Genomic DNA, 15,957 nt, shown 5'->3' with positions numbered 1-15,957 from the left:
CAGCGACCCTGGTGGCCTTTCCTGGAGTCCATCATGTGGAGCCACCCAACGATGCCATGGCATCAGAGGGGGGTGGTACCAAGCCCATCTCGGAGGCTCTTCCTGAGGATTTCTAAGATAGCGTACCCCCAACCCTCTTGTCATCAGAGCCCCTCTTCCACACTGAGGCAATTGCTGCCTCAGTTGGTGGCGAGCTGGCCTCTGGGGCAGTGGGGGGAGTTTTCAGCTCCCTCTTTGAGGAGAACAGGGCCCTGCGTCTGACCCCAATCACCGAGGGGGAACATGACCCTTTGCCAGGGGGCCTCAGTCTGGGCAGTAACTTGGTCTCGCTGCCCCCTTCTCCTGACATCATGCCTGACAGCATGGCTGTGGGTGCTGAGTTTGTTGTGGTGCCAACCCTTGCTGAGGCCCTCCCTCTCTTTCCCACCCCTCGACCCCTGAATCAGGTCCAGCGGTGCCACATCTCAGTGGTGCAGCTGCCGAGGATCCTAATCCCATTTCTGCTCCTGCAAGTAAGCGCATTCCTGTTCCTGGCCCTGTTCCCACCCTCGATGCATTGCCTGCCACCTCCTTCCCCTCCATCTCCCATACTGCCTCTGCCTACGCCAGCACCGGCGTTTTTTAATTTCCCCTGTCCCCAGACGACCCTCGGCGGGTGGTTTTCATGTCTCCCATCTCTGACCCTTTGGGGACTGCTTTCTTCGCTCCATCTCCCCCTGCCCTGCTTGAAATGGAGATGAGCAGTGAAGCTCCAACAGTACAGGCACATCACTGGGGTCTTTCCCTCATTTGCCCATCTCCATGTGCCGCGGGATTGACACAGAGGCCCAGCTCTCCCCCACTATGCTGAAGGAGAAACTGCGCCGTTTCCTGAAGGAAAGTCCTCTGAGCTGAAGTGGATGTTTTGAAGGAGAGGACGGGGCCCGAGAGGCAGGATATCATGGCCTACCGATTGGCCGGCAACTTCCGTGATTCCCTGCTGGCTTTTGCAGTTGACCACAGATTGTTGTGAGGCCTGTGGGGATCCTCCCCGGCCCTCACTATGAAACCGACCATCTTCGCTAGCTTGAACACCCTGGGCTGTAGGGTGGTTCTCCGCAGGTCTCAGGTGCTCTGCTTCCTTTGAGGGATAGTGCTCTGTGATTTCCCTGCAGGAGACCCACACGGCTCCAGCCGCTGAGGCTAGCTGGCAGCTATAGTGTGTGTGTGTGAGGGGGGCTGTACTTTAGCCATCTGAGTGCTCATTTGGCCAGGGTGGCCACCCTGTTCTCCCTGACCAACTGCCTAAGGTGCCGGGAGTCACTGAGGTCATGCTGAGTTTCCTGAGGAGCAGTGGGCACTGCCTGGAGATCTCTGTCCAGTATCCTTCCCGCCCCGCACCCCACATCCCTAGTTTGGAACCAGAAAGGCTTCTCTCCACTGGCTGGCCCATCTCTCCAGCTGCTCTGCTGGCTGGAGGTCTTCCTGGCTGCTGCTGCTGCTGTGCAGGGGGGACACGAGAAGCCCACCACCATTCCTGGGGCTTGCTTGGCTGCTTGGGCACTGGTGCCTTTCTGCTGCTGCTTCTGAGCCCCTTTGTAGAGGGGGCTCTTCCTGGACTGAGTGACTTTATATCTTTGCTTCTGTGTTGCTGCTTTCTCCTGCTGTTGTGGAGAGTAAGTGGGAATGGCGTGGAGTGCTCCCCCTACAACATCTCTTCCCCCTACCACCGCCACCTCCACCAGTCCTACTTATAATCGGGACCTTCTCTTCGCCCCCTCACCCTGGCTCTCTGCTGTGTCCCTTCTACCAGCTGTGACTATTGCACCAACAAGCATGGACTGCAGAAAAACGAGCTCACTTTGGCACATGTGCTCCCTCCCGTGGACTTGCCCTCCTCTCTCCGCTATATTTGGCTGGTAGCCTCCCTTTGCTTCCCAGTAGCCTCCTTGCAGCTGTTTGCCGCTTTCCTCTTGCTGCCCATTTGGATTCCCCCGACTTCTCCCTTGTTACTTTGTTGTTGTTACTTTGCCAGCTCCAGTTTGGCCCTGGAATGTGTCAGTCAGCCTGCCCTGCCCTCCTTGCCAGCTGTGCTGAATCGCTTTAGCTGTAAGGGGTTAAGTAGATATGTGGACAGAGCTGGCACTGGAATTTGTTGCAAGGTTTGGTTCCTCGGTTAGTGTTTTTATTGTGTAGTGTGTCATTGTAGTAGACTTAAAAGTGGCAATTCTTCAACAACAAAAACCTTCAAAATCAGCTACTAACTGCTACTCACTTTCTTCTTCTAGGAAGTTTGTTTTTTTTGTTAGTTTGCTTGCTCCAGTTTGGCCCTGGAATATGTTAGTTTCCTTGCCCTGGGTGTGCATATGTGAGTATGAACATTGGCTAGGACTGGGGTCTCTAATGCTTTCTTTATTCCCCTGAGTGACATGGGAGAATTCCCAGCACTCTCTGCTGTTATTTTTTTAAATAAAGCTTTAAAATTTAGACACTTGGTGTATGCCTCGTCATCTCCTCCCCGAAAGATCCTGTGGCCCCAGCCGGATCAGCTGTGGTCCTGGGCGGATTGGTAACGAAAATCTGTCACATTGTCCCTGGCCTGTTCTCAGCCTGTTCCTTTTCCCCTACCTCCCATTGCTCCTCCTCCCCTGCTAAGCCCACTTGCCCTGTGCCGCCATTCCCCCAGGCTAAGTGCTTGTGCCCCTTCTCTTTTATGTTGTGGCGCCTGTTCATTGTATGCACGCACACACACACACACACACGGTACTTTCCCGTTCTCAGTGCAGCTGGTGTCAGCAATTGTGTCCGTCCCCCCGTTGGCCCTCTCCTGCCATGCCCACTGTTTAGCCTTTCCGCCCTTCCTATGCATTGTCCTATGCACCCATTGCATTATCACTCCTTTCTCATTGGGCTGCAAGACCCTCGCCCTGCATCACTTTCTGTCCTTCCTTCGGCAGTTGCAGATGTAGCTGTTGCTGGCGGTGCCTCAGGGGGAGCCCCTCCTACCAGGGAACCCATTACTAGATGCACTACTCTTCGAGGGAGGCTTTTTACAGTCAACAGGGCACATTAGGAGAGACTGCCCCATGCGACGGATGGAGGGGCAGCTGGTACCCCTGAGATCTGGGAGGGCACCAGTGCTGCCATTGTCATTGATCTTGGTTACCCAGGTCCTATAGTCTCTGCTCCTGCTTCTGTCATAGCTCCCCACTTGGGCCCTGGGGATAGCCCCCCATCAAACACAGGCGAGTGGGTGGGCCCTGCCTCCATCTTGTGTAGTTTGGTGAGGTCCATGTGGCAGAGGGTGGCAGGGACACTACCGGGAAAAGGAGAGGCCCTGCTCCAGTGGGATATATAAGTTTTCCCCATTGTTCCCCCACTTTGTTTCCCTGACCTGATTATTGTTCTGCCCGGACTGTTGGGCAGAGCTTCAGGCTGTAGGTTGCCCACTTAATTCCCTAATAGTAGTTAAGCAGAGTAGCCTCCCACTGACCCAGAGGGGGAGGGACCACCACTGATCCTCTACAGGGAATCTTAAGAGGGATGATGGTAAGAGTAATGTGGAACATGTAAACAAATAAAATATTTGATTGGAAAGTGGGTAAGGAGCAAAGGTGTTACAAGCTTTGAAGGGATGTTTGATCTTGTTGCTCAAGAACGTTTCTTAAACCTGTTGTGACAGGGTCAGGCCAGATGGCTACAGGAGAGTGCTAGAAGGCAGGTATATTAGCCACAGGTTAAGTAGGTCCCCTTTCCCTGGGTAAGATAACAGGGAAGGTTCCAGAACAATCAAGAGCTTTCTGGAAACAATTAAGGCAGACAGGCTGATTAGAACACCTGCGGCCAATCAAGAAGCTGCTAGAATCAATTAAGGCAGGTTAATCAGAGTACCTGGGTTTAAAAAGGAGCTCACTTCAATTTTTGGTGTGCATGTGAGGAGCAGGGACCAAGAGGCGCAAGGAGCTAAGAGTGAGAGGGTGTGCTGCTTATGGACTGAGGAGTAGAAGCGTTATCAGACACCAGGAGGAAGGTCCTGTGGTGAGGATAAAGAAGGTGCTTGGAGGAGGCCATGGGGAAGTAGCCCAGGGAGGTGTAGCTGTCATGCAGCTGTTACAGGAGGCATTATAGACAGCTGCAATCCACAGGGCCCTGGGCTGGATCCCGGAGTAGAGGGTTGGCCCGGGTTCCCCCCAAAACCTCCCAATTCCTGATCAGACATATGAGGAGTTGACCCAGACTGTGAGTTCCACCAGAGGGGAAGATCTATGAGGCGAGTAAATCCCCCAATTAGCGCAGGACCCACCAAGGTAGAGGAGGAACTTTGTCACACTATGTAAAGATGGTGTAAAACAATGTCCAAGGGACAAACATTTGAAAACAGTGGATGAGATGGCTTCTGTAGCTGATGATTTTCAGCAGACACAAGCATCTATTGTGAATAAACCACAGACAGAGAGGGTTACATCTGGTGGAAAGTATGGTTCCTGTTTTACCCTACCCACCTGTAATAAAAGTTATAGTGTTATTGCTAAAGGTCATGATGCAACCCGAAGCAAATACTCACCAACAACCACACATCACAGAACAAAAACACTAACCCAGGAACCTATCCTTGCAACAAAGCCTGATGCCAACTCTGTCCACATATCTATTCAAGTGATATCATCATAGGACCTAATTACATCAGCCACACTGTCAGGGACTCATTCACCTGCACATCTTCCAATGTGCTATTTGCCATCATGTGCCAGCAATGGCCCTCTGCCATGTATATTGACCAAACCAGATAGTCTCTACGTAAAAGAATAAATGGACACAAATCTGACATCAGGAATCATAACATTCACAAACCAGTAGGAGAACACTTCAACCCTCTCTGGCCACTCAGACTGGGAGTGGATGTGTCATTACAAAAACTAAGTTCCCCATACTAATTTCCCTACTGTTACTCACACCTTCTTGTCAACTGTTTGAAGGAGGCCACCCTCACTACCACTACAAAAGTGATTTTTCCTCCCTTGATACTCTACCATTGAGAATAGCCGGCTTCCACTTTAATTGAATTATCCTATTAGCACTGATCCCCTACTTGGTAAGGCAACTCCCATCTTTTCATCTACTGTGTATATATATCTGCTACTGTATTTTCCACTCCAGGCACCTGATGAAGTGGGTTTTAGCACACGAAAGCTTATGCCCAAATAAATGTGTTAGTCTCAAAGGTGCCACAAGGAGTCCTGTTATTTTTGCTGGTACAGAATAACACCTGTGAACCTGTTATCTGTGAATTTTTAACCTGAATAGACAAGTCTGAGTTTAGTCCCACCACAATATTTTGATCCACTGTAACCATTTGTGTCTCTTGTGGCAAACCTGCCTGTGACTCAGTTTGAACTGCAGGATTCAAGTAGAAGTAGAGGATTACTGTGGGTGCGAGTGGCATTTTTATTGTGTCTGTCACTGAGCTCTTTCGTGTTGGCTTTCTTGCGCAATTACTGTTAATGGTTCTGGTACGTGTGGAAAGATATTTCTTTTGCAATGCCACTATAGCGGATTCGCATGGTAATATTTATCTGCTTTTTTGTTACTTTGTACAGTTTTAATTTTATACACAGTGGCATTTAATCTGTCCACAGTAGTATATAGCCCATCGTATGGGTTACATCAACTGTGCTCTGGTACAGCATAAGATACAAGCATAACTTGGTTTCCAAACTCCCAAGCATTTTTTTTCTTTCATTTTTGTCAAAAATAGGCCTTTGCCTTTTGTTTGGATTTTTCCAATTGGGCAGCTACCTGCAAGTGGATCTGATTCAGATGTTTCTGTAATGCTTGCAGACGGGTTTCAAACTTTACTTCCTTTAGCTGTGTGTCACTGGCATGATATAAAAGATGCTCTGGCACGTGCATAGTTTGTTTAGTTATAACCTCACCGTGTGTATGATTTGTGGAGGCAGCTGGAGTTTCCCTGAATGCCATTAAAATGAGAGGAATCAGTGTGTCCCGACTGCATCCATTAGCATCTACCAGTTTACCAGCATACGTTTAATGGTGCAATATTTTCACTCTGCCATTCCTGATGATTCAGGTCTGTATGGAATATGCAATTTTTCTTGCATTCCTAAGAATTGCAGGCATTTTGGAACACCTGTCCAGTAAAGTGTGCTCCTCTGTATGACTCTACCCTAACAGGAAATTCTCAGTGATAAAATACTTTTTCAATTAGAACCTCTGCTGTGGCTACAGCATATTTGCTTTTAAAGGAAATGCTGCCACCCGTTTAGAGAACGGATTAATGACAACCAGAAGGTATTGGTTTTCCCTTGGAGTTTTGGTAAAGGTCCAAAAAATCAACTCGCAGAGTCTGCCATGGACCTTCATATCTGGGATCTTAAAGGCACATTTGTTTTTGTGGAGGTAGGATTATTCTGTGCACAAACCAAACAATTTTTACAGTACCGGTGTACATTTGCCTTCATGCATGACCACCAACCTATTAGGATGAGGCACTGCATGGTTTTTCCCACTTCTCGATGACCTGCTGATGCTATGTCATGTAACAGATAGATCAGTTCCCTTCTTTGCATGCTTGTTTCTCCAAATTCAAGCAACTCCTTTTTCCAAGAGTTCATCGAGTGGCCCTGCGATGTGAGTAAAGTTATGGATGAAGTCTCGATACTATTCTGCTGAACCTAAGGAAGAAGGTAAAGAAGTTATGTTCGTGGGCATGGATAGTTCTTGAATCGAATCCACCTTTTGTTGTGCAGGTGATCGACCTCCTTGAGACAACGTGATACCCAGAACGGAAACTTCTGGGACCATTAGTCAGACCTTTGTTGGATTGCACTTTAATCTTCCATCCTTTATGATTTGAAAAAAATCAATTAGACACTCCAGGTGTTTCTCTTGAGTTTCTATTGCTAAACAAATGTCAGCTACATATTGAAATTGAAGGATCAATATTTCACACTGTGTAGAGTCAAGCACACAAGTTTATTATGCACAGCGCTGGTGGAGTGTCACTTTGTTTGTTAGGCTTAGAGACACTACAGAACAATTAATTACAATAGATTATATAGGGTGCTCATTGGGCGGAGAGAAGCAACAGGAATGGGTTTTCCCAAGCCTTTCGACAGGTTCTAGCAGCAAGACAAGATAAGCACAATAAGCCAATGGTCTGAAAGATTACATAATGGTTCCGTCCAAGGCTTAAATTAACATATTGCTGACATACAGGTAATTACCTCCAAACTATATATATTAAAGTGTAGAGGTTAAATCCTAATTTGGGGTTCCAGGGGAATGAGGTAGCACAGTTGACCAACTGGTACATTCCTGGAGATTTAAAGGAAAAGGCAGTAATTAGTACTTAAAATTGATGATTGTTTATAAATTTACCCTTACATTTCTGTGGGCTGGGATTGGCATACATCTGTGAGGGGAGGCTGTCATAACTCATGTCTATAATATTGGGCCTCTCACTGAACTCTGTCTGGGATCTGAGGGGTATTGTACCACTATCTCTTTCCTGCATTAGGGAGTAACCACGAGGCCTTTCCCAGCACTTCATGGGTCTATAACTCGCAATAAGGACACCCAATTACTAACTCCGCTCACTAACTTGAAACTCACAAGGTTACTTGTTTACCCCAGCTTCCTCTTAGCTATGTATTGTTCTCTGTTAGCCAGCCCCCATAGCCCAGGCCAAGCTGAGGACTCTGGGCCTAGATGAAAAGTTATCAGGAGAAACTGTAGTTAAGCTCTTACATCCATAGCTAATGGATTCTGACGCTTCAAAATAGAAGAGATGGTTTAGAAAACCTTGACAAAATTCATTTCATTTGCCCATGGAAAATGGCTGAACTATTATGTAGTCTTTGGGGTCAGACTTGAAATGGAAACTGACCCCCTTCTACTCTGAAAGCTGGGCAATGTTGGCTTCCCTTAGACACATGGTAGAAAACCATTTTGCTTTGAGATTGATAGATTTAATCAGATCAGGCATTTTGCACACAACAGCTGTACAAACTGGAGTCACTGGATTTGATTCTTGATAATCAATAGTAAGATGCCATGAACCATTTGGTTTTTGTAGGAGCCAGACTGGAGAGCTGCATACTGAAATTCACTTATGAATGATTCCCTGCTGAAGCAATGATTCCATGGTTTTAGCAATATGAGGTGAGGCCTAAAAAATTGAAAAAATTGCCATTCCTAGGAAAATCTGAAATAGCTACTTTGCAAGCAACAGTGGTGGAGCCACAGCAGAAGAGGAGGAGCATTTATCAGCAATTAGGAAGGTGGCAACTCTATGACTTGTGCATAATTTGCCACATCAACACAGAATAGTAAGGCTGGGAAAGGATTTAATGTATCTCTGACTGTATCACCAGCCAGCTCTGCATGGAAATCTGAGAGCACCGGGAGAAAAAAATTAGGTGCCTTTATTAGTAAAGAGCCAGAGCAGTCTATCCCGGATTTGTCTGGTCCTCACCCCGTAGATGATAGGATTTAGCACAGGAGGCATCAAGAGGTAAACGTTGGCAATGAGAATGTGGAAATGCAGGGGCACATTCTGACCAAACCGGAACATGAAAGAGAAGAAGAGACTTGGGATGTAAAAGGTTAAAATGGCGCAAAGATGGGAGATGCACGTCCCAAAAGTCTTGATCTGGGCGTCCTTTGTGCGGAGGCTGAAGATGGCCCTGAGGATCTGGGTGTAGGACAGGGCAATAAAAATCATATCCAGACCAATCACACAGATTACCACAAAGAGGCCATAGTAACTACTAACACGGGTGTCGGTGCAGGCCAGATTCACCACGGCTATGTGTGCGCAGTACGGCTGGGGGTGATGTTAGTTCTACAATATGGCCATTGCCTTACCAGGAAGCAATATGGCAGTACAACCATGCTGCCTCGCAGCATCATGGCCAGGCCGATCTTGACCACAGCTGGGCTTGTCAGGATGGTGGAATGTCTCAGGGGATCACAGATGGCCACATAGCGATCAAAAGCCATGGCCACAAAAATCCCAGACTCCATCACTGAGAAGCAGTGAAAAGAGTATAATTGGATGAGGTGGGAACTGAAATCGATCTCTCTGGAATCAAACCAGTATATTGCCAGCATTTTGGGCACAATGGACGTAGATACAACCAGGTCGGTGATGGCCAGCAGGCAAAGGAAATAGTACATGGGCCCATGGAGTCTCGGCTCCATCTTCACGACGAACAGGATGGTGAAGTTCCCCAAAATGGCTGTGATGTACATGATGCAGAAGGGGATGGAGATCCAGACATGGGCCACCTCCAGGCCAGGAATGCCCAGCAGGATGAAGGTGGAGGGGTTGGTGAAGTCAGTTACATTGGAATCTGACATGGAGTAGGAGATAAGGTGTCCAACATTGAGGCAGAACGGTGTCTAGTGCATGTATCATAAGGTTCCCTGACTTCCTGGATTTGCTCAGGCTTTAGAGTGATGGTCACAGTACAAATGCCTGGATGGAGAGTCAATATTCATACGAGACACTACATGCACTCCTGGATGCTGTTCTCATGGGTGAAGCAGATTGGTGGCTCTTCACACACTGAAAAATGACATTTTCATTATTTCGATAAATGAATTATGAACAACAGACCCTACTAATGCCAATTCCATATTGTATGGGGTTCCTTGCATCATTAATTCCTACATGTCATGCTCTGAGAAACCTTAATAGGCACCAGCAGGAAACGTGAGTGTGAACACTGGTTATCCATCATTGTTCCTCTTAAGGCTGAATCCCAACTCTGTCACTCCCAGTGCAACTGTGGGTCCCACAAGAATTGTAAAAAAATATTACTTGCCTTAAGGTTTAAGGCTTGTACTAAACTCCCAAAGTTTCACATTTTCTCTGATCCTGGCTTGGCAAACGCTGTCACCACCCAAAATCAACCCCCCCACCCCTTTGATCCCAGGAAGGAGCACTTGTGACTTCTTCCCTGAGGGGTACCATCCAGGGAAGAGGTAAGAAAGAAAACAAAGTATATTAGCTGTGGCTACCAGTTAATCAAACAATATGCACAAACCTCTTAGGACACCAAACAGCCAATCCTATTCTTAAAAAAGGTAAATGTTCTTAAAAGCAAAAAGAAAGAAAATACATCTGGAACTTAGGCTTTTGCTAGATTTTAAAAGAGCAATTTCAAAATCAAGCACCCAAAATAGCTTTCTTGAGAGGTCACCTTAAAGGCTTTGAGCCTACAAAAGCATCTGAGATGATCACAGAAGAGTCCACAAGCCAGTAAGAAATAAAAGAAATAATCCTGATGGCATTTAGTTAAACATTCTGATCTACTTACACATTTGGAGTTCAGATAAGTGGTTCTAGGCATAATCTGATAATGTATGATCATATCCGGCTTACACTGCCTATAGCATGTCTGCTCCATCCCTTCAGCCCAGAGAACAACAGACAAAGGGAAAGTTTCTTGACCAATTTTAAAAAGTGTTACCTTCCCATTGGCTCTTTTGGTCAGGTGCCCACTTTTTTTCTTTACCTGGGGGACTTTTTAATCCTTTACAGGTAAAGTAAGTTGTCATGGTACAATTCCCCACTCTGAACCTTAGCGTCCAAAAGATGGGGTACCAGCATGAATTCTTCTAAGCTTAATTACCAGCTTAGAACTTGTAGCGCTGCCACCAACCAGGAATTCCAGTGCCTGGTACACTCTGGTCCCCCCAAGACCTTGCCCGGGGTCCCCGCAAGACCAAGATCCTCTGGATCTTAACACAAGGAAAGCAAACCCTTTCCCTCACCGTTGCCTCTCCCAGACTTCCCCTCCCTGGGTTACCCTAGAAGGTCGCTGTGTGATTCAAACTCCTTGAATCACAAAACACAGAGGACAATTCACCTTCCTCCCTCCTTCTCTTTCCCCCTCCCAGACTCTTCCTGAGAGAGAAAGTAATCCTGACACAGAGAGAAATTAACCTTTCTCTCCCCCTTCCCTCCTTTCTCCCCACCAATTCCCTGGTGGATCCAGACCCAGTCCCCTGGGGTCTCACCAGAATAAAAAAACAATCAGGTTCTTAAACAAGAAAAGCTTTTAATTAAAGAGAGAAAAACAGTAAAAATTATCTTTGTAAATTTTAAAAAAATGGAATAGGTACAGGGTCTTTCAGCTATAGACACTGGGAATACCCTCACAGCCTAAGAATACAAGTACAAATTAAAATCCTTTCAGCAAATTACCAATTTGAACTCCTTCCAACCAAATACACATTTGCAAATAAAGAAAACCACCATAAGCCTAACTCGCTTTATCGACTTAGTACTTACTAGTCTGACCTTATAAGAGCCTGTATTGGAGAGATTGGAGAGAAACCTGGTTGCAGGTATAATCCCTCTGAGGCCCCAGAGTGACCAACAACCAAACACTAACAGCACAGCACAAAAACTTCCCTCCCTCAAGATCTGAAAGTATCCTGTCCCCTGACTGCTCCTCTGGTCAGGTGACAGCCAAGCTCACTGTTCTTGTTAACCCCTTCCAGGCAAAGAGATGTGAAGCACTTCTGTTCTATTAACTCTTATTTATCTGTTTATGACACAAGTAAAGAACAGCTACCAAGAGGGATTTTACAGCTAATTGCCTGGCTGGGTGTCCATCAAAGGGAGATACCCCCACCCTTTTATTTATCACAGTTCCTTAATGGAATGAAACCCAGGCTAAAATATCCATGCTGTAGGGAGTTCTGCATTCACCTGCTTGCTCAAAATCTGAGATCTGGAAAAAAAAACAAACCATTGGCAAGAGATGTGCCAGGGGAAATCATCCCAAATAAAACATACCTCAGTGGGCGTCGTTGAGAGCAGCTCCATAGAAACAAATGCTTGTTCTCAGAAGTGGGAAAATAAAGGCCATGTTCGGATGCCTAAGGAATGGGATGAAGCACAACCTGCTCTGGCTTTGTGCTCAGTTCTGGTTACCCAGTCTCTCTGAAAGGGTTGCCATATGCAGACAGATTGAAAAGTCTGGGACTGTTTTGTTTAGAGAAGAGAGAAAGAAGGCGGCGTATGATAGCGGAGAGCAAAATGAAGAATGATCTGATGACATTTAAATGGACAAACAGAGAAGAGTTCCCGACCAGTAATGTCTATAGAAACTTATTGCTTCATATAGGCTAATTCCCCAAAGCTGAGGCAAATAATCAACAAAACTGATTGGGAGGAAAAATGTAGACAAAAAAACAGGAAGGAAAATTGGGTGTTCTTTCAGAAGAGTTGATTAAATATTCAAAAAGTCACGATGCCACAGTCAAGAAAATAGAGAACTTTGGACAAACCCAAGTTCAGTGGCAAAGTGAATGCAGCAGATGAGAGAGGAGATCCAAGAAGAGCATATGGGGAAATGGGAAATACACAGAAAACAATACAAATTGTTAAAAACACAAGGGAAAAATCCATGCTAGGCAGTGTTCAGGATCACAAAAAGGAGGTTATTAAGTATATAAAGAACCAAAGACATCCTAGACAAAGTTTTAAACTGATTCCTAGAGGGAGAAAGAAAACTAGTTAATCTTGTAAAAAAAGAAGATGTGTTCAAAAATATTTTTGTTCTGCATTTGTAAAGAAGCAGCATGAGGTGCTCATATCACCTAAGGTGATGAAACACTCTCCAGGCCTTTAGCTGTCCAGGAAGACGTTAAAGAACATGTGTAATAGAACCTTACAATTACAAACGCCAGAGTTACAAACTGACTGATGCACCACACATCTCATTCGGAACCAGAAGTACACAGTCAATCAGCACCAGATCGCCAAAAAAAATATTATGGCATGCAGAGACCCTCCAAAGGATTTAGGGGTCACTGTGGGCAACAAACTCATCATTAGCTCCCAGTGCAATGCTGCAGCTAAAAAGGATGATGTAATATGTTGTGTATTTGGTTGTCATGGTTTTTGTTCCCATGGTAACTGAGTTAGATTATTAGGGGATAGCCTAGCCTGCTTCGGCCGCTTAGGTGAGCTCTGTGTGTGTAAATAAATGGTAGTTTTGTTAGCTGTCTGCTGTCTGGCCTCAAGTGATTTCTTCAAAACCGGCTGCCCCCAAGGATATAACAAGTGGCAACGAGGGTGGGATTCCGGTGCTGCTCCAGTAACAGAAGGAAGTAGAAGTCAAAGTAAAAAAAACAAACAAACACAAAAACTGCTTGTTTGCACTGACTGTGAAAGTGAAACTAAAAATCATGGCTACCCTGAGCAGGCCACTGGAACCTTTTGATGAGAATATAGAGCAGTGGCCTGTGTTTGCTGAGCGTTTTGAGCTCTTTGTTATTGCAAATGACATTACAGAAGCGAAGAAGGTGCCAATGTTCTCAAGTGTTGTAGGGGCTAAAACCTACTCCCTGCTACGCAGCTTACTACACCTTGGTAAGCCTGAGACTAAATCTTACAGTGACGTTGTGGAAATCCTGGGGTCTCATTTTTCCCCCAAACCACTGGTAATTGCTGAAAGATATCGGTTCCACAAAAGAGACCAAAAAGAAGATGAAACAGTTGTATAATTTGTAGCAATTTTAAAAAAGCTAGCAGAACACTGTGATTTTAAAGAGATGTTAAATGATGCCCTGCGTGACAGGTTAGTCTGTGGCCTCTACAGTGAAGCTATACGGAAGCGCCTACTGACAGAGGCTCAGCTTACATTACAGAAGGCTGTTGACATTGCTGTCTCCATGGATCTGGCTACAAGGGACGCACAATACATTGGTGCATCCCCTAGGGTGCAAAAAGTGTCACAAGAACTGACCCACAAAACTGTGCAGAGTCAGGAATGTTACCGCTGTGGTAAGCCGGGTCACCAAGCATCAGAATGCAGGTGTAAGGACCTGGTGTGTCGACACTGTGGCAAAAAGGGACACACTGAGTGTGCCTGTAAACAAAAGAAAAAGAGGCCTGTGGTCTGGCCGACAAAAAGAGGAACCCTGCATACCCTAGAGCAGACCAGGATGATCAAGGTGACACCTCATCGCAAGAGGAAATGCCACTGCATGTTTTGTCTTTGGCAGTGGACTCACATGAATACTGGGTAACCCTGTTGTTGGATGGCAAACCTGTACGCATGGAACTGGACACCGGTGCAGCTGTCTCGCTGGTCTCTGAGACTGTGTATAAAGAAAAGCTACAGCATCTTCCCCTTAAGGCAACAAGAACTGTTCTGAAGACATATACGGGAGAAGCTGTGCCCATGCTAGGCACTACTGATGTTACGGTGGAGCTCAATGGACAGGCTCCTAAATTGCCACTGTTTGTGGTGAGAGGTAACTACCCAGCCTTAATGGGTAGATCTTGGCTTGGGAAGATTCAGCTGAACTGGGCAGAAGTGCACCGGATGACTAAAGAAGAAACCAGTCTAACCCTGTAGCAGGGTGGACCACTGCTCCGGCCCTGAAAGGGTTAAAACAGCCCTGGAGAAGGGCTGGGGCTGGAGAAAGCAGCCTTTTTGGCTAGGCTGATTGGGGAAAGTGGCAGCGGCCGGGGCCACGCCCCAAACTGAGCAACAGGCCCTTATATAAGGCAGAGAAGCCAGGAGCACAAAGAGTCTCCCTCTGCCTGTAGAGGGAGAAGGGCCTGGCTGCAGGGAGCTAGTACTGGGGGTTGCAAGGGGCAGCCCAGAGTTAGGACAAGGCAGCAGGTCCAAACCCTCCTTGTCAGTGATGAGTGGCTGATACTGCAGTCTGCCCCAGGATGTGGGGCTAGACAAGGACTGGCAGTAGCCATACACTGAGGCAAGGTGGGAATAGAGGGTGGGGGTTCCCTAGGGAGGGGAGACCCTGAGAACAAGGGGTCACTGCCAGGGGGCAGCACCCGATGTAAAAGGGCACTGGGTCCAGGGAGGGACACGGAGCCAGTAGCTGGAAAGGCGGATCACCGGCCTGCAGAGGGCACGCTGGACACTGGACTGAGCTAATTCCTGAGGACGACCAGTAGGAGGCGCTGCGGGGGTGAGTCCGCCGGGTTACAAACCCCTATCCTAAGGAAACATGCTGCTGTTTTTGGAGATGATTTGGGAAGTATGAAGGGAATCACTCTGACATAGAACATTAAACCTGACAGTCCACCAAAATATCTGAAAGCCCGAACTGTGCCATATGCCATCAGGCCAAAAGTTGAAGCAGATCTGGAGCACCTGGTCACCAATGGAGTCCTAATACCAGTTACCTATAGCTCATGGGCCACTCTTATAGTCCCAATAGTGAAGAAAGATGGCTCTCTCCGGATTTGCGGTGAATTTAAAGTCACTGTCAACCCAGTGTTATGTGCAGAGCAATACTTGCTTTCCCACATCGATAACCTCTTTACAGATGCACATTGATGAAAAGTCCCAAGAGGTGATGACTATTGTGACTCATAAGGGGCTTTATCGATACTGTCCCCTACCCTTCGTAATAACGTCTGCTCCCGCCCTGTTCCAGAGGGCTATGGACCAGATTTTGTGTTGTTTGTCAGGAGTTCAGTGCTATCTGGATGATATCCTGGTCACTGGAAGGAATGAAGAGGATCACTTAAAGAATTTAGAGGCTACTCTACGAAGACTGGAAGAGTATGGCCTACGAGTTCGCAAAGACAAGTATGAATTCTTCAAACCCTCTGTTAAATACTGGGGATACATCATTGATTCTGCAGGTCTTCATAAGGCCCCTGCAAAAATTAAAGCTATTGTGGAGGCTCCCCCAACTCGAAATGGAAGCCAGCTGTGCTCGTTTCTAGGACTACTGAACTATTATGGAAAGTTCATCTCACAGTTAGCCACACTGCTAAAACCACTTCATGAGCTCCTGGGACAGAACAAGGCCTGGAAGTAGACTGAAGCCTGTGATGTTGCATTTAAAAAAGCTAAGGATGCATTGCTAAATTCTGAAGTTCTAACGCACTTTGATCCATCCTTACCCCTACAATTGGCCTGCAATGCCTCCCCTTATGGAGTGGGAGCAGTCGTG

General features: G+C 46.6%; 1 pseudogene; it reads right to left on the bottom strand.

The window, feature by feature from the left end:
* Nucleotides 1–8,413: 8,413 nt before the first annotated feature.
* On the bottom strand, nt 8,414–9,360 carry LOC127053828 (olfactory receptor 52R1-like; annotated as a pseudogene).
* Nucleotides 9,361–15,957: the final 6,597 nt, after the last annotated feature.

Source organism: Gopherus flavomarginatus, chromosome 1 (assembly GCF_025201925.1).
Source record: "Gopherus flavomarginatus isolate rGopFla2 chromosome 1, rGopFla2.mat.asm, whole genome shotgun sequence".
Lineage (NCBI taxonomy): Eukaryota > Metazoa > Chordata > Testudines > Testudinidae > Gopherus > Gopherus flavomarginatus.
Note: the sequence above shows the minus strand (reverse complement) of the source record. Positions and strands in the feature narration are given on the sequence as shown.